We start from the raw sequence: 18,868 nt of genomic DNA, 5'->3' as shown, positions 1-18,868 counted from the left end.
TTTTTGATAAGGTTCTGTGCTTTCCTCTTCCGTTTCTCTTTAGAGACCATTCTCTGGCTAATACATCATACAAGCGAAAAGGAAGTGCACAATTACCACCGAAAGTTGAAATCTTTTCCATTCACTGCTCCTTTGTGCTATTTGTGACTTGTCTGCCTGATTGTTTCAAAGTAGGGAAAAACTTGGGGTTCTTATCTATCCTTTATCAGTGGCACTGGTTTTGACTGTGGTTTGACCCTGACACAACTGGGACACAATCGGCCGTAACACTAACAGCCGTTGTACCAAGCCACGAGAATGTGTACAGAATATGTGCAATGAGCTTTAAAGGCAAGATTTGTTTAACGAAATAATGCAGGATACAGGGCCTAGGAGGGAAATCAGATATAGAACGTCCCTTTAACTGTAACAAAGTGTTCAGTCTCATCAGTAGCTCTTACGTGGGGCTTTGAGATTTTCTACTTCACTCTGCTCAGTATCTAGCACTCATCAGCATTTATCATCAGTGTCTTAGGGCTCATCCGGGTCATCAGTCCCAAAGGCCCAGGCGGAGGCACTGAGCGCTGGTGGTGCTCATTAATCAAGCACACAGTGAATGCCGTTGGGGTGATCACTGGGAAGCTAGGCTGGATTTAGAATTTAGTCTAAGATAACATACCAGAGGGTCATGAAAGGAACTTGGGTCAAGGGTTAACACAGCTGAGGTCTCTGTAGTCTGTGACAGATCCAAAGAAGTGACTTTGGAGGATCTCTGCCACCTTTTATACTTGAGAAATGTGGTTCCTCGTGCCCAGCCTGTTCCCATGCACCCTTCTCTGGTCATCCCCTGTACCCGGTCCCCTTCAGGATCCTCTGGCGGAGACGTACTGGACTGATGGGTAGTTTAGAGGATGGACTTTAGGCTTGTGATGATTTCTAAAGGATGGATGATCCCATAATAATAAAGATTAGGACCAATATTGGTAACCCAAGGTGAGAGAGATTATGACTGCTTTTATTAAACTGGTTTCCTTAGATGATTAGAATAATCATTTGAGCCAGTTGGTTCACAGTTACTCCCTTAGTCCATTTTCCACCTAGGAAGGTTTATTAATGTTTTACGATTATTGTATAATTTAGAAGAATACTGTAGACATCAGGACTTTCCTTAATAAATTAAGTCTGGTCTTATCTAGAGACTGAGCCATTAGGAAAAGCTTGAAAACTATCCTGACAGCTTGTTTGAGGGCTGCTATTTATTTTGGTCCGTAGGCTCACTTTCTACCACTGTGTAAACATTAGAAGCATCTTCTTTCAGGTCACATGCGGTTCCAGGTAGACACCTGAAATAGGTTGCTCCAAACACAAGGAGCAGAGTTAGAGAATCTTTTCCCATCCTCTGAGAGCCTGACTCCAGTCTTAATATCCTATAATTCAAGTTTCTATAGCTCCATTTGTTCTAATTTCCAGCACCTTAAATATTTATTCCCCTTGATTGTTTATACTGTTCTTATACTTTGTTTAGAGATTCAGGAAGTGTGGAAAAATAAAAAGAGAGAAATCAGTTATCTCCATTTTGGGAAGCCACAGAGCGAAGTGGTTTTGTTTAACTTGATGGTGTCTGTTTGAGTAACAGTTGTTGAGAGTGAGGTTAAGATCTGTTTCTTGGTGTCATAGTTTCTAAATTTCATGTAAAACAGTACATGAATAAAATAGTTTTACAATTTTCATGTAAAGCTAAGGTTGAGACACAGTTTAGTCTTCAAACTGCCACTCCAACACCAAAAAAAAGAGAAGAGAATAAAAAAACCCAAACCCCGAAAACTCAGATGAGAGCAATTCCTATTCATATGAAGAAATACCGTAGTGATCATCAGCCTGTCAACAACATGGGATTAATTATGCCAGTAAAAAATAACAGTACCGCTAATCTGATTTCACGCATCTGTGTCTCTGATGGAACCAATTTACAAATAAAGGCTGACATTGTATTTTGGAGTTCTCAGCCCCACAAACCCACTCCAGAGACTGGGTAGGGCTACCAGTTTGGGAAAATATACCCAAAATACTTGGAGTTAAGAGTTCTCAGACCTGTAGCTACAAACTCATGTTTTCTTGATCAACAAGTAGTCCTCTTTTGACTTCGGAGTAAGAAATATGAAATCACTCAGGAGAAAACTCTTCTCCTCCTCTGAGATCCTGATGCAATTGATGTCATATGTGGGGCTACTGACTAGAGCCTGGAGAGTCAGGTCAGAGCCCGGGGGGTGCAGGGCTCCCTCTAGCCATCTGCTGACAGCAGGGCCTGCACTATCTGAAGCCAGTTAGCATTTATATTCTGATACTGATTTGCTTAATGCAAACCAATTCTTTTTTGTCTATCACTCTAGTGACAAAGGGTGAAGGCCTGTGGTTTTTGAGTAGATTAAACTTCTGATGGAATTGTTGGAAAGGCTGTCTCATTCCATGCTTTTGCTTTTGTAGAACAGTGATTAAAATGGTCCAACGGAAGTGTTGGTGTAGCGGGGTAGTGGGGGATCAAAGTGGCCTGGAGTCAGATCGTGGATGGCCTTGAATGCCAGAAGTCATTTAGGACTGATTTAGTAGACAAAGGAGAGAAGGGGAGGTTTTGGAGCAAGGGAATTACAGAATTGAGCTCTGATTCAAGAAGAGTCATCTGGCCAACAGGCTTTTAGCAATAGATTGTATTAATGGCTCTATAGGGCACAGGTGAGACCAGAAGAGACCAACCCATTAAGCTTAGTAAATGTCAGAAAGACTAAATCGTTGGGGATATGGTGATGGCCTCACTCAGGACCAATTTAGAATCTCAGACTGGGGAGAGCGGGTGGGGAGTCAGGAGTCAGTATTTTTAAAAAGCTCCGTAGCAGATTCTAATGTGTAGGTAGGGTTGAGAAATACAAGGAAATGAATAAAATGACATTAACATATATATCAATCAAGGATTGAGTTAAATAACGTTTTTCCAATATGCCCCTAAAAAGTTGATCAGGGTGGGTTGTGTGCTTGCTTCCTTGAAAAGTGAGAACTCTGAGATGACAAAGAGGAGCAAAAGGAGGTGAGAATTGGTGTGCGTTTGTGGAGTAGTTTAAAAACCACCACTAGAAAGAACGACATTTTGAATTGGTCAAAATGATCAGAAATGGAGCAGAGTGACCACAATCATGGGCCAGAGCAGGCTTTTTCTGCAGTTGATCGTGAATAGAGATTGTCTGATTCTCTCCTTCCACGCTTTACTCTAGTGCTCCAGATACATACATTTCTGAAAAAAGGAATAGTTTTTTTCTTTTTAAGTACTATGCAGTGGGAGAGTTAAATTAGCTGCTTGGCACAGTGAGATCTGATTTCTGGGCCTTCCACTACTTACTAGCAAAAGGGGGAAAGTAAATGATGTGTGCCAAGCAACTCCAGATGCTGAAAATTTATGTACATCCTCGTTAACCTGCACAACAGTCCTGTGACGGAGGGATTAACCTCCCAGTCTCCTAGGAAATAAAAGGAGGCTCAGACAGGTTCACTGGGTTCCAAGAGAGCACACGTCTCCTCTTGCCACCAAGCCTGTGCTCTTTCGTCTCCCCGGTGCTGTCTCAGCATCGCTGAGAAGCAGTGAGGCGAAACTTGGAGTGTTTTGTAATAAAGGAGAGCACAAAGATCAGTATTCTTATTGTCGTTAGTTATTGTAGAGATGGCCCAGATGGATGGCTTGTTCAGGATGACAGTGACCCTCTCCTCAATGAGACACTTCCTTGCAGGACGCTGCTCTCCCTGTCTCTCCTCCTGCCTCTGTGCTTCACTGTTTCAGGGTCCTTTGCTGGTTGTTGTTCTTCTCCATGATGTGTAGCTGTTGGAGCCACGTGATATGTTTCCTGGATCCCAGGAGTCATTGCTCTGACCCTTTCTCTCTACCTCCATTTATTCCCTTGGCGACCACCTTGAACTTCAGCCTTGAATTTCTGCCTTTCCTCCTGGCTGGCCAATAGGTAGCCGAAATGTAACATGGCCGAAACCAAACTCCTGAGCAGCTCCCCTTCCCCCATGCCACTCTCTCCCTGCCGCACCTCCTCCTTCTGAGACCTTACCCGTGTCAGTAGACGACAACTTCATCTTTTCCTCATATCCTGCATCTAATACTGCAAATGCTTTTTTGCTCAATCTTTAAACAATATCCACAATTTAACCGCTTTTCACCACCTCTGTCTCCTCCTGCTCCCCTGATCCAGCAGCTTCCTGCATCCCTGCAACCAGGGATTTATCCAGTAGCTGGATTGATTCTTTACGAACATGTCAAGTCATTTCACTTCTTTTCTCTCAACCCTCCAAATACTTCTCATCTCCTTCAGAGTAAAAGCCAAAGTCCTTCTGGCGCCCTGGGGGACCAGACCATCTGTACTCCTCCCCTTTACCTCTTTGATCTCATTTCCTGCTAGCGTTTCCCTCACCCTCTTCTATTCTCTTTGCTGATCCTTCAAGATGCCTGGCATGCTCCTGCCTCAGGGCCTTTGCACTGTTGTTCCCTTTGCTTGGAATGCTCTCCTTCTAGATACCCCATGGACAGCTCCTTCGCTTCCTTTAGGTCTTTGCTCAGACGTCAGTTCTCAGTGAGGCCTTCCCTGACCACCGTATTCCGGAGTGCAGCCTTTCTGTTTTCAGCCCAACACTCGCCATCATCCACCTTTCCTGCTTTAATTTCTCTAAAGCACTTGCTGACACACTAAATACCTTCATTATTTTGTTTGTGTACGTCTGCTTCTTCTCCTGCTAGAAACTGAGCTCACGAGGGAAGGGAGGCAGCTCATGACCATTTGTTTATTGCTGTTTGCTCACCCTCTCGCACAATGCTAGCACATCGTTGGTGTTCAAAACGTTTTTTGAATGAATTGGTGTGAGTCATACTCAATATCATGTTAAGGTATAGAAATATTTTTAAAAACCCTTTTTTGAGAAACATTCTGGAAACATTCGCTACATATTGGAAAGGTCTAGTAAAGGCCTAAAAACTTGAGTTTGATCTGTAAATGTTGAGTTTAACACAGTAGATAATATGATAACAAAATGAGTGACAAGAAGGGATACACTGACAAAATTAACTTGTAAAACTAACAGTAAGTAAATGTTGAAGAAGAAGCTAGAGAGAAATGAAATGAGTCAGGAGACTGCATTTATACAATGCCATACAGTGGTCACCCAATAATACTTTTCAGCAGTACTGAAAAATACTGGTAGTGGAAAAGATATTGTTAAACTTTTGATTAAACTTAGGTCGGAAGCAGTCAGCTAATTATTTTCCTGAGTAAAGCAATAAGACAACAGTAATTAGAGGGCAGTACTCTTGATGTGGGAAAGGAAGTGTGCTACTTTGGGAAATAAGGATGTTGTAGAAATTAATATTTTAGTCTTTAGAGGATTCCCATAGGGAATGGATGTGTTTTCCAAAGTCCTTTGTTGTGGCGAGATATGGAGAGTTGTTTTCTAAGTGCCAATTTGTGAGCATACGCATATGGATACCAAGGGAGATTTGAAGCGCGAGAAAGTGATTTATGTGAAGCCACTTGTCTGATGCATGGCCATAATGGTTTGGTTTTGTTTTTTGTCTCATCCCATATGTGTAAGGTATAATTAAAGTTCACTGTTGTGAGTGGCTCAGATGCCTTTGCTTTTGGCTGTAATAGTAATAGTTTGATTTCCAGTTGCAGTAGTTCCTGTAATAAAGTCCATTGGCGATCTCCACAGAACGAAAGCTATTGCTGTTATACATGAAGAAGGAGAAAAAAAGTGTCACGTTAATTTATTTCTCTCTGTGGGGTTACTTTATGCTAGAAGATTTAGTCAGACCTTTTGTGTTGAAAAGTACGAGTGAAACCTCTTCTGAATCGCATTGTTGCTTGTAGCTGCTGTGGAAATTCTCTCCCAAAGCTTTCAGACTCGTGACCACATTGCTGTCTTCTCTGTTACGTTTACTGCTTCCTTGCCCTCTTTGAACTCTTCCCCAACCTGGTTTCTTGACCCTTCTCTTTAGAAAGACTCCTGAAGTTTTCCAGTGCCCGTCTTTTAGCCATCTCTTAACTCTCTCCCCATTTTGAACTTCCTTTGCTTCCCTGTGGCATTTGACATTGTTGATCAACATCACTTTTTTGAAATTCCCTCCTTGTGGGCCATCCCTTAGGTTCGTTGACGGTAATAATTACCCCCTTTGCTTCCGACTCTCATTCTTCGTTTCTCATTCCCTTTTTTACACAACTTTTATTTTTTTCAGTAAGCTTATCAACGCCTCCTGAGCTCTACAATTGCCCTTACATAAATACAATTCAAATATATCACTCTGATTAAGATCTTGAGTCCCGAGGTCATGTCTTCTACATACAGGACAGTGCACTGTGTGTCTCGCTTTTGCCTCTAACTCAACATGTGCAGAATTGAACTCACCATTTTCCCTTAGAAGGCCCTCACCCTCTTTTACCCTGCCTCTTTCTGTAATCGGCATTCTCCAGCCTCTCTGGTTTGGAAGCCTCGGTGTCATCTTGGTCTCCTTATCTTTCATCTCCTATGTAACCAGTCTCAGTGCACTGTTGATTCCCCTTTCTAAATGTCTCAGACCTCTACTGCTTATTCTATGAATTAGTCTCCCTCTCTTCAGGGGAGATGTAACAATGAGAGAGTGGGCAGAGTGATAGCCATCCAAGAGACATGCCACATTCATCTTCCTAATGTAGTCTTTTCATCTTTTTGTTTCTTTTGTCATAGCCCTCACCTACTTGATGCTCACACATCCTCACTTCTCAAATTGACATTCTAGAGCCTTTATGAATAGTTCCCTATCATACTTGTCCAAACTTACCTACCATAGCTACTCCAAAGAACCCTTCCCATAGGGTTAGTTTGATTCTCATGTAATCCAATTAGCCGTCTTATTGATGTACCTTTCTGGCTCTGCTTATGTTATTCTTTCTGTTGGGATAACCTCTCCCTTCATCTTGAATGTCCATATTCCCCTTGACTTTCAAGACCTGATTCAAATATTGCCTTTCTGTAATGACACCCCTTCCTAATCTATCCTATACCACTCTTACCTTGTGTCACCTCCCTTCTATTTTATTGTTCATAAAACAAATTTCGTCACTTCAGTATTACTTGTCTTGCACTGCCATTTATATGGTTTTTGTAATAATTATTTGCATAGACATCGCAGTTTACAAAACATTATATTTGTGTCTGATAAAGCAAGTTGGGTGTTTTACAGTTGGGAACAGTAATATTAGTAACAGCTTCAGAACATGTGGCTAGTGAGAGTTACATGTGAAATGGAAGTAGAACCTAAGTGTTAATCCATGTGCGCTGCTTTTTCAATTATTCTAAGGTTCAAGGTGCTTTTACTTATTGTAAAATTTAACACACTTTTTTCTTCGTAATTTCCATAAGACCTAGCATATGTCATTTACATAGTAGATGTTGAGTATGTTGTTTGCTGATTGTAATATATGCTATAAGTAATCAAGAAAATGTTCTCTGAATTTTAAAATTGTCCTTACATTTACCTTTCTGCACTTAGAACGGATTGAAAATTGGAGAAAAGGTGAATTATTACTAAACATGGCTTTGATGTGCTCTCTGAAACAGCTTTCTTAAAATAGTTTAAATTGTAGGGACCTCATGTTTGAAAGCTCTTCTCTCAGTGTTGCTTTCGTGCTTCTACCCTGGACATAAACTGATGACATGTAATTTTGCTGGTATCTTGGTTAAGAAGAAACAGCATGATTGCCAGATTGAAAAAGACCAAAAAGTGAGAATCCATAGAATTTTTAAATCATTCTAATAAATTGATTTTGAAAGTGCAAATTTGAGCATTTTTCATGTCATCTTCTAAAAATATATTTTAGTAGACGTATTTTTTCTCTTTCAATCTATAGAAATAAATAAAATTTATATTTTCATAGGTATTATATTTTATAACATGGCATGAGATCAGTTAGCTAAAATCCTGTTTACAAATATGCTATTTTATTAAGTTTTGGAGTTAATGTTCCCACATAAGGAGTAACAAAAGGATGAATGGAAGGCAGTTGACTTTTTTTTATTGTTTTGGTAGATTAAAATGGTATGGTTGGCAAAGTATGAGGGTGAGAAACTGTTCCGACTATAAATCATGCAAATTCTGAGGATTTGTTTGGGACTGGGTACAAGACTATGTACTAAGTAACTAAGTTAAGAAGTTACTTAACTTTTACTATGATGAATAGTTATGGCACTCAGTTTTCCTAACCTGGAGATAATATAATCATGTCATTTTAAAAATAGTTGTGTTTCAAATTCACTTATTGCTTAGGTCTCTTTCAGTTTTACTGTCTTCTTCATGTAAGGAGATAAACAATTGGATATTAAATTAGTTGTAAAAATAGGTACAAAAATGGGCAGTTTTTGTGTTCACATCCAATGTCTGTTGTATCCTGACTGCTACCTCAGAGCTGGCTCCTGATTCCATCGCTGCTGTGTATTTCACCTGCCGCTCTTCGATCTGGGCCTTTGCATCTCTTTCTGGAGGTCTCTGAACTGGTTTCTTCCTTTATTCTTTCTTTCTTTCTTTCTTTCTTTTTTTTTTTTGGTGAGGAAGATTGGCCCTGAGCTAACATCTATTGCCAATCTTCCTCTTTTTGCTTGAGGAAGATTGTTGCTGAGCTAAGATCTGTGCCAATCTTCCTCTATTTTGTATGTGGGATGCTGCCACAGCATGACTTGATGAGCGATGTGTAGGTCCATGCCCAGATCTGAACCTGTGAACCCCAGGCTGCTGCAGTGGAGTATGCAAACTTCACCACTACACCTCCAGGCTGGCCCCTATCTTTATTCTTTCTTCATCCCTCCTGCACTGCTAAGAAATTAAATTTCATAATGAATGTATGGTTTGTACTTTATTGCTGACTTTCTAAAAAGTGTGGAATGGCTCACCATGACCTATTTAAAAACCAGTCCAAACTCATAGCCTTCTGTGGTGGGGGCCTCCCTGTCTTTTGAACAATTATAAACAAATGAACCAATGGTTCTGGCTGATGTTACCTGTGCATAGCCTGTACTTTTCTGCCTCTATGTCTTACTCATTATTTTTCTCCAAGGATCTGTAAGCCAGAACTGTGCCTTTTTCACATTATTATTCCCTATAATTAATTCCTCATGTGGTGCCAGTCCTATAGTGAACCTGGAGAATGAATAAGTGAACAGATGCATTTAAAGTGAAACAAGTAAATCTTGGTTTATATCTTTTTTATCTCTTAGATTTCCAAGTGTATAGCAGTCTCTGAATAAACTGAATATAGGAGAAAATGAGAGCAGTGGAATTGAACAAAGAGTTGGATGGATATTATTATGAATAGATTGTGTGACAGGGAAGCAGTGCCTAAATATTTTATTTTAGCATGTAATTATAGCTTTTCAACCTTATTCATCTAGTATAGATAGTATTTATCAGGAATTCATAGATGGTTTTTGGTTAAATGAATGCATGAGTTTCTTCTCATATATTTTTAAGCTTTTGATTAAATGATAAATCACTGCGGCAATTGGTTCCCCAAGTCATCTTCCCAATGAACCAAACTTCCCATAATCACGCCTTGTGAAAGGAAGCATCTTTTCTTTGACTCTGGACTGTCTTTGTAAATTGCTGTTGACTGATGACTCCAAGGTTAGGTCATAAGAAGCTTTTTGCAGATTCTTCCTGGGTCTCTTGGAGCATTTGCTTTTGGGATCCTCCTCCTTGAAGCCAGCCTCCATGAAGAAACTGTGACAATCCTGAGACCACCATACTTTGAGAAGCCTGAGCCATGTGGGGAGGCCCTGACGTGTGAAACACCTTGGAGAAAGAGGGGGAGGGAGAGGTTAGGGAAGGAAGGGGGAAGGGGAGGGGGATAAAGAGAGGCAGATCAAGATACACCAAACCGCCAGACGTGTGAGGGATGAAGGGATGAAGCCGTCTCAGCATGGGATCCTCCAGCCACCCCAGCTGATGCCACATGGAGCAGAGATGAAGTGTCTGGCTGAGCTCTTCTCAAATTCCTAACCTACAAAATCCTGCCCCACAAAATTATGAGCAAAATAAATGATTGTTTTAAGCCACTAAAATTTCAGCATTGTTATGTAGTGACAGATAAGTGAAATGTAACATACAGAAACATGTAAATCATCAATACATTTCACAAATTGAATGCATCTGTGTATCTAGCACCTGGATCAAGAAACAGAATATTGCACTGTGGAAGCCTTTCTCATGTCCCCTTCCAGTAATGACCTTCTCCAAGGGCAACAACTGCTCTGACATCTAGCACTGTAGATACTTTTGTCTGGTTTTGAATTTTATGTAAGTGGTTTATCTGTTATATACTCTTTTGTGTCTTGCATCTTTCACTAATCATTATGTTTGTGTGATATATCTGTGGCTGTAGTTCAAATATTCTCATTGCTATATAGTATCCCATTCTAGGAATGTATCACAATTCATCCATTCTACTGTTGACGGATGTGGGGGTGGCTTCCCGTTGTTGACTATTATGAAGAACCCTGCTATTAACATTCTTATGAATATCTTTGGTAAACGTATATACACCTTTCTGTTGGGTGGTTTTTGAATTGTCTTATGACTGTTTTGTACTTGTTAGTTTTATCTTTATAGGTAGCCTATGTGCCAGTTTAGAGTATAATAATTAGGTTTAGTATTTTTTCTTTCCCATCATCATGCCCAGCATGTGGAGTTCATAGTTTAGAGTGGTTATTAAGGATATATACATTGATTGGTCATTTAGAAGTTTTAAAGCACGTATGTTTGGCTTCTCCAAGAAAGTTCTAAATTAATCATAGTTTACACTCCAGTTTTTAAGTACAAAAAATAGGAAATATCCTTTTAATTAGACGTTTTTGTTGATTTAATAACAGCTTATTGGAAAATATTTCGTCTTCCCAGAGCTATTGTTTGTTGTTTTGCAAATAGCATGAGAAAGAAACTCACTTTGTTTCTTATAATGGTAAAAAAAGGAAACTAGTGAACAACTGAGGTTTCTGTGTACTGTTATCATGCCTGAGAGTTGTAAGCTTCCGTGAATCATTTGTTAGGATAGAACTGGTAAACTATATTGGTGTGTGTAACCTGAAAATAGTCTTAGAGCACATATTCTCTATTTTGATGAGTTATGTATTTTGAGCTGCATCATATCATTTACTGTAATATAAATTAATAGGTACTAAAATTATAATTTTTTTCTTTACATCTACTCATCTTGAGGAATTTCCTTGTTTTTCGCTGTAACATTTGGCCTATTTACATAAAAAATTGCAATGATAAAACTATTTCAAATAAGCCATGTCTGATTGTTTTCAGTCCCAGCACATTCACTTAAATGCCAATACCATATGGAAAAGTTTGACTCGAATATGCCAGATTTTCTTTTTATTCTTTTTTGGTGAAGTATAGCTCTTAGACAAAAAATGAGTGACATGGAGATTCAAATTAATGTCAGATGGTTTTATAGTTTGTGGTTTGTGTTTGTGGTTTTTAACTCTGAAGAATCAGGATACATAAAAAGATTAAAGAATCTTTTTAATTACCAAGTTTAAAATATGTGTATTTATAAACAAATGCCATGCATTTTCTATCTTGGGTTATCCTTGTTCCTTTAATTGCTAGTATTTTTTTTTAATACTGTGATGTCTCTCGCATCTTCCCATTCATTTATTTATTCAGCAAATATTTACTGAGTATTTTCCTTGGGGCAAATACTACGCTGGGTCCTGTCATTTTCGTAGACGTGGCTCTTTGGAGGAGATCACAGTGTATCAGGAATACCAGCTTCGTAGACAGATACTTACGATATGGCCTGTAATAGATATATGAGCAAAGTGGGATCAGAGCCACTCATTCTGCCTAGGGGAGTCCAGGAAGTTTTACAGAGTAGATAAAATTGGAACTGAGACCTGGAGGAAGTATAGGAATTTGAATAAAGAAGGGGAAGGAAAGATCTGTGCAAAGGGAATAATGTAACACAAAGGCACAGAGCTGAGCAAGGTTTGGCGTGTTCAGGAAACAGTGGTAAGTTCCATTTACTTAGAGCTTAAGGCACGTTGGGGTGAAGAGGCGAGAGGAACAGTGGGGGCGAGGTGGTATGTTACCATCCCACTGCCAAAAATGAAGCGTCCAGTCTTTCCTGTCTCCTCCTTTTTAACTTGGAATATTGCAGTAATCTGGGAATTGATAACCCTTTGCGGAATTGGCAGGAGTTGAAGAAAAGATAGGCTTTTGACCAACAAAGAGAACAGGATTGGTTGTTGCAAAAAACAGAAAGGAATATGGAGAATGGGAGCAAACCCCCCAGCATATTCTCAGAACAGTAAGTAGATCACTTGGCCATTCCTGAAGTAGAGATGCTACAGATGAAATGAGATCACCATTTGGAGGGAAGCCTCCAGGAGAGTGCTGTAGAGCACTGAGCCTGGCTTTCTCTGTTTTATTTTTTTGTCTCTATTCAGTGGCCCCGGGTGAAATTCCAGAAGGCAGCTAGATGGAATAGATGCTAAAGTGGTTGCTATCACAAGTAAGCAACAAAATGATTTTTGATAAGAAGATATAATGGCCTGAAAATGAGAAAGAAATTTAAAGGCATAAATACAAATTTCTACAATTCTACAATTATTGGGGAAAAGATGTTAGGTGTTTTAAATAAATGCCTAAAATAAGGGAACAGGATTCTGAGACTAAGGAAGCAAAAGTTGCCGCACCAGGAAGACCGGGATAAAGGAGGGAGAAAGTGTCTCTCTACCCTCCATCAAGGAATTTCCTTCAGTTCTAGGGGCCGTATTTTAAGAGAGAATTATGGAGAAGACGGTGGCCAGGGGAAGGTAACCATGGTACTGAAAGGTCTGGGAACAGTATTGCAGGCAAAACAGATGAAACTGAGGCTATAAACCCGTTAACTTGATAAAGGAGACAAGATGGTTGTAAGCAAGACTTGTCTAGAGGAAAGACAACAACCAGTAAGTGGAAGTCCAGGGAGTAGAGGTAGTTCTGTGATGAGATGATCTTTCTAGTGATTTTCCGGGTGACTAGGGAGTAAACAACATTGGAATAAATACCTCTAGGATAATGAGTGCCCTGTGGCCTGGGGGTGTTCAAGCTGTGACTGGGCACCAGCTTGTCAGTGATGCTATGAGTGGTGGGAGTTTTACCTAATCACCTTCAGTGCCACTAGAAGATGTCTGAGAGTGTAAAACACGACACTCTTGGTGTCCTTAAGATGTGTGTGAAGCAGATGGCCTCAGCTGGGTGCATTTAGGAGCGCTGAAGCCATGAGACCTGGGCCTGAGGTCGGGCTGTGTGCTGAGAGGTTTCCTTGGAGGTTTGACTGGTGGGAAGTGCCTTAGTTGCTAAATTGAGATGCATTCAATAATAATCGCAGCCACTAGGAAGTGAGTGCCTGTTAGTGGGCGATTCTCAGCTGGGTGCTTCGTACGTACTATCTGACGATGTTCACAACAAACTTAGATGGTGGGTTTTTTATCCGCTCCCCGTTTTACCAGTGAACAAATAGGGGTTAAATAAATTGAGTCCAGCTGCAACATTTCCTAGCTGTGTCACTTTGAGAGAGTTACGTAATGTCTCTGTGCCTCAGTTCCCCCATTGAAAAGTGTGAATAATAATAATGCCTGCCACATAGGTATGTTGTGAGGGTTAAATGTGTCTGGTACATAGTAGATGCTTAATAAAAGTTCACTCTCATATTTTAATTTTTATTATGGCTCCAAAGCTCATGTTGTTTGTACTACAGTAGCACCTTGATTTCCCCTCAGGTAGCAATGGATGGAAAGGAATATGACAATTTGCAAAAGAAATATTGAAAAATATTAAAATCTTCATTCTTTACAGGGAAAATATTTAAAAAACCATATGCATTCCATTTGGGAGTTTGGTAGAGAGCCAAGAGGAGTTGATGATCACATGGATAGACTTACATTTTTATGTATAAGAACAGCTTACAGTGTTTTGACTCTGTATATCCTTCCTCACGTGCACAACCTCTCAAAGCCAATCTAAAATGCTACCTACTTTATAAAACTTTCTCTCATCCTCAAAATGGAATGAGATTATATTTTTCTTTAAACCCCCATAGAACGTTCCTTTTTGCTTATTATTTTCTGCTATAAATATTGGTTACTTTTCTACATGTCTTATCTTCTCTGAAGGACCTAAAAGTCAGTTTTGGCATGACCTTTAGCATCTTGTTTGTGGTATTTCTTGGAATACCTCAATTTTGGTATGAGATACTTTTCTTTATTTAAATCGAGACGCATTGTTAGGCTTTAATTTTTATCCTTTTTTCCTGATCCCTTTAGACGACACTGAAAGGCATCTACAGAACATTTACTTCATATAGGCCATAGTGTTTCTTTTTTTAAACAGCCATGCTAATTCCTAAAATTTTAAGTTTGTGTACTACTTCAAAAAGAAACATTAATGAAAACAGATCGTGAATCTTTGTTTGGTATCCACGTACTCAGGACTGAAAATCACTGGTGAAGGAAACAATCTTTGTTTCACCCTGGCCCCACCCCAAAGGGCCTTGATGAAAAAAGATTAAGTCTGCCTCTAACTGACCCAACTCCAAGAACACATGGATGCAGATTTTCGCCTGCCCCGCCAGCTCAGTGATGCTTGAATGTACATCCGCCTTGCTTTGCAATCTGTCTGCTGTCGCCATCCTCACTGTCGTTTAGCTTGTACTCTAAAATTCTCATCCCTGAGTGATTGCAATAGCTTCCTAATGGAGGTTCCTGCCTCCCTTCTTGACTCACGTAAATCCTTACCCTCCATGATAGTGAGCTTTCTCTACAGAGAGATGACTGTGTTCGTTCACCTCGCGTGTCCACAGAAGTTCCAAGCAGTGAAGCTGGCCTGGAGGGCCTTCCGTGACTCTTCCCCTGGCGAATTTTCAGCAGCATCCTCTTCGTGCCCTCTCCCTTCTGCTAGATCTCTTGAACTTCATGCTCCAGAATACAAGTTGGTTTTTTCATTTGTTTACTCACTCTTTGGTTATCCATTAAATATTACTGTGTGCCTCCTCTGTAGTTAATAGGGACGTGGGCTCTGGATCCACGTGATCTGGATTGAGACTGTGTGATTGTAGGAGAGGTTCTTAATCTCTATCTCCTTCAACTTTCACGTCTGTGAGGTGGGGATGGTGTTAGTGCTCAAGTCAGAGGATTGAGTTAAAACACGTGGACAGCTCATCACGTAGAAGGGCCTGACGCATAGAGGGCAGACATCAATGTAACTCTGTGCTCAGTCCTCTTTGGGAATTTGTGTATCAGGACTTTCTTTGTCTCTGTCTTGAGTGCTCCTCCCCTCTGTCTGCTTGAAGAATTTCTATCCATTCTTGAGACCCCTCCTAAGGTATCAGCTTCTCAGTAAAGCCTTTCCATATTACCTTTTCTGTCCTCCGAAAGATCTGATCACTCCATCTTCTGTTCTACTTCTGAACCCTGAAAAGAAATTTACATGCAGCACTCTTTAGCACAAATATTTGTATACATATCAGTGTCCCCTGCTGGTCATAAACACATGAGAACAAAAACTATGAGTTATTGTCATGGATTCCTTAGAAGCCAGCTTAGTGCCTGGCATATAGTATTCAATAAATAATTGTTGTACTGAGTTTTTTTCACTGAAAAGCAAAGCACTTTATGACGTAAAGTGGTGGTGGTACTGAATTTCAAGTTTTTGGACTCCAAACCAGAGCACTTTCTCATTATCTCATGCTGATATGCATACATATATACATTTCTGTGTGTGTGTGTAGTTTGATTAGTATATGCCCGATTAAATAAAGTGGTTACTGTGAGTTGTTCATTTATTTAACCAGTTCTGGTGGTTTATAAGAAATTAATTTCTCTGACTTCCCATGAAATGCAAGCCAGGAGTTGTGGTGATTCATTGCCAAGGTTCTGTTGCTGTTCTCCTGGAAGGCTACGTGTCCGTGGGTTCAAGCTGTGCTTTCATAAACAGGAGCTGGACCGCTTTATGATGGGAAGTACAGCTGAGGACTCTGTCAAGTACACAAGCTGATCATGCTGAATGCTTTTCTGGGTCATGTTCATTTCATAAAAACACTCAATTCCCAGCCTTCCCAGAAGAGGAAATGCTGAAGGTCCCTAGCTGCAGTGTGGGGTGAGGAGGAAACCGAGCACTGGGAGAAGGAGGGGCCCCACTGCCTGTTCTTTGCTCGGCGAGTAACCGGCAGGCACCCGGCCCAGTCACACAGGTCCCCACATTGCGACCTTCAGGCTAAATTCGTGTTGCTGCTTACATGCAGAATTTTGGGGCTTTCCCCCCTTTCGTAGTGACCACGTTGTTCCAGTGACTAGAGCAACATGACATAGAATCAGAGAAATCACACCAAGTTCTTGCCAGTTGCCAGGCAGAGAAAATGCTTTTGGATGTTTGAAGTATGCTTCCCATGTTGATTTCCTAATCTTGCCTTGTTTTCAAAGCCAAACACAATAGCATTGTGAACACTCATTGGCATTTCGTAGGCTCTGCTGTCAAGCTAATTAACAGATTTCGATGCAGGGGAGTGAGAATAAAGGGGATGCTTTTGGTAAAGAGCAGCTCTGTGGGAAGTTTGAGTTTTCTCTATTTAACGATTGTTATTTCTACACGTTTGACGTAATACTATAAATGTTAATTCTACTGTCCGTTTGTTTAATTTCAACACATGGAGTTCTCAGATTATACTTAACATTGATGCTAATAAATTTGCAATATTACCCAAATTATCTTTTTAAAAATCTGGTGAATCATTGAAAAGGTACTTCACTTTGGATCTAAATGTCAAGATTAGAGCAGTTTTTGTGATGATTTGCTTGTTCGCTGATGAAGCTTCATTTGCCTTATTGTCAGGGATGGGCAGACAGCCCTTTGCTCTGGAACATCACTCAGCAGGGTGGCCTGTGAATCCTGAAGTCAGAGGCAGAGAATCCCTAGGAAGGCTGTTGCGTGTAGGAGGCTGAGAGAGAAGTAGGAAGAGGACTCTCTTCCCTGGATGGCCAAACACATTTGGGAAGGACAGGAACAGCAGGACTTGGTGGGGGGTTTGAGAGAGATGTCAGGGGAGGGCGTGCAGGCTTGGCTGGTCTTGGGGTCAGCCATTTACCTGTGGACAGTGGAACTGCTCCATCCGTGCAGGCAACCAGTGGTACCCATTGGAGATACCCAGAAAGAGTGATGTCTCTTTAATTTTGTAATCAGGACCATGAGGTTCCTAGCAGGGAACACAGCTGTTCTTGAGACTTTCAGGAAGCTCTGTGAGTAGGAAGACATACGTGGTGGTGGATAAGTCTCAGGCCAGCTGTCACTTGGGAGATGGAAGTTCAAGGTTAATTTCACTTGGTTGGCAAAGGAATATTCAAAGTTCATTTCATAATGTTTCTTTTGGCTGGAGACAGGCGATATGGGAAAAGGATTAGCATATTTTTCTAGGATCTCTTTTGGGCTAATCAGGTTATACGAATGAAAATGATTTAGTGCCCAAGGCACAGTACTAAGTGCATTGTGTATGTGAACTCTTAATTTTCACCATAATCCCAGGAAGTAGAAACTCTTTTCTCCCCTTCTTACCAGATGGGAAATTGAGGTACAGAGAGATTAAGCGATTGCCCAGAATCACCCAGCTGGTAAGTAGCAGAGCTGGGCTTTGAACCAAAGAAGTCTTGTGATCGAGTCCCTGCTCTTAGCCAGTACACTCTGCTGCCTGGACGTGCAGGGCGGGTGTGCTATTATAGCTGCATTGGTCTCTGAGCTCTCTCTAACATTTCCACGGAGCGTTTCTCTCACTGGGTTTAAGCCACTGAGATACATTCGTATCGCTTCTGTCATTCTGCAGAGGTTTGAGTTTGTATCCCTGGCACCAGCCTGGTCCAAGAGACCTTAGGAAGTTGTAGGACATGTGCCAGTAACCTGGGAGCCGAGAGTAACAGGAGGGTGGGGAGCGTCAAGTGACCTCTGGGACCCTTTTCAGCTCTTGTGAGGGGAAGAGAGAGGAGGTCTATGTCAGAATTTAGAATTTACTGAAACTAAAGTTAAAGATGAGTAAAAAAATAAAATCCCTCATTTCTGATCTGTTTATGTGTGCTCTCTTTTTATCAGCAATATTTCCTTCTTTCCAGAACTATGTAAAGCTGGTCAACTCTCTCTAAAAGTGAAGCCAGCAGGGCATTTGGCTGCCAATGCTAAACAGATCAGTTCAGAGCAACTACTGGCATCTTAAAGCTTGGTGGTTTTTCTTTGTACGGTCTGAGTGCCTTTAGAATATTTATTATTCCTTTCCAACTCGCTGTACTTTTGCAGGGATTTTGGGGTTATCTCTATAAGGGAAAGTTACGAGCGTTGGGTGCAAATTTTCAGTTACCAAATGTGCTCAGAATGAAGTCACAGCCTAGCATTGAAAGGCGTCTGCATTTCCTCTTGAAGTACATTTTTGGCTTCATCTCCTGCCTCGCTGCCCCATGCCCCCATCTCATGCACTGGGCGATCATCTGTCCTGAAGCAGACCTGGTAGCTTCTGCCTCTGGGTCTGGCCTCAGATGGTTCCCGTCGCTAGAAATGCCCTTTACCCCACATTTTCCTGCCTGTGGAAGCCCTTCTTGGTCTGCGATGCTCAAACTCCACCTTATCTAAGCAGCTGTCCAGGATCTTCCCCAGCTGCGTTTACCTTCTACCTCCCCTACGTTCTGATAATTCCCGTTCCTAGACTGTCACTAAGTCAAGCCTTGTATCAGGTGTTTGTGAATGTGTCTGTCTTCCTCATGAGGAATTCTGGAGGACAGGAAATCTGTGCATTTGTGT

The 18,868-nt window shown here is 40.9% G+C and overlaps 1 protein-coding gene across 1 annotated transcript in view; it reads left to right on the top strand.

The window, feature by feature from the left end:
• Nucleotides 1-18,868, top strand: part of PREX2 (phosphatidylinositol-3,4,5-trisphosphate dependent Rac exchange factor 2) — a 278,353-nt gene that overhangs the window by 15,545 nt on the left and 243,940 nt on the right. The window lies entirely within an intron of this gene.

This window comes from Equus caballus, chromosome 9 (genome assembly GCF_041296265.1).
Source record: "Equus caballus isolate H_3958 breed thoroughbred chromosome 9, TB-T2T, whole genome shotgun sequence".
Taxonomy (NCBI): domain Eukaryota; kingdom Metazoa; phylum Chordata; class Mammalia; order Perissodactyla; family Equidae; genus Equus; species Equus caballus.
The sequence above is the reverse complement of the archived record's forward strand: the minus strand, read 5'-3'. Positions and strand labels throughout refer to the sequence as shown.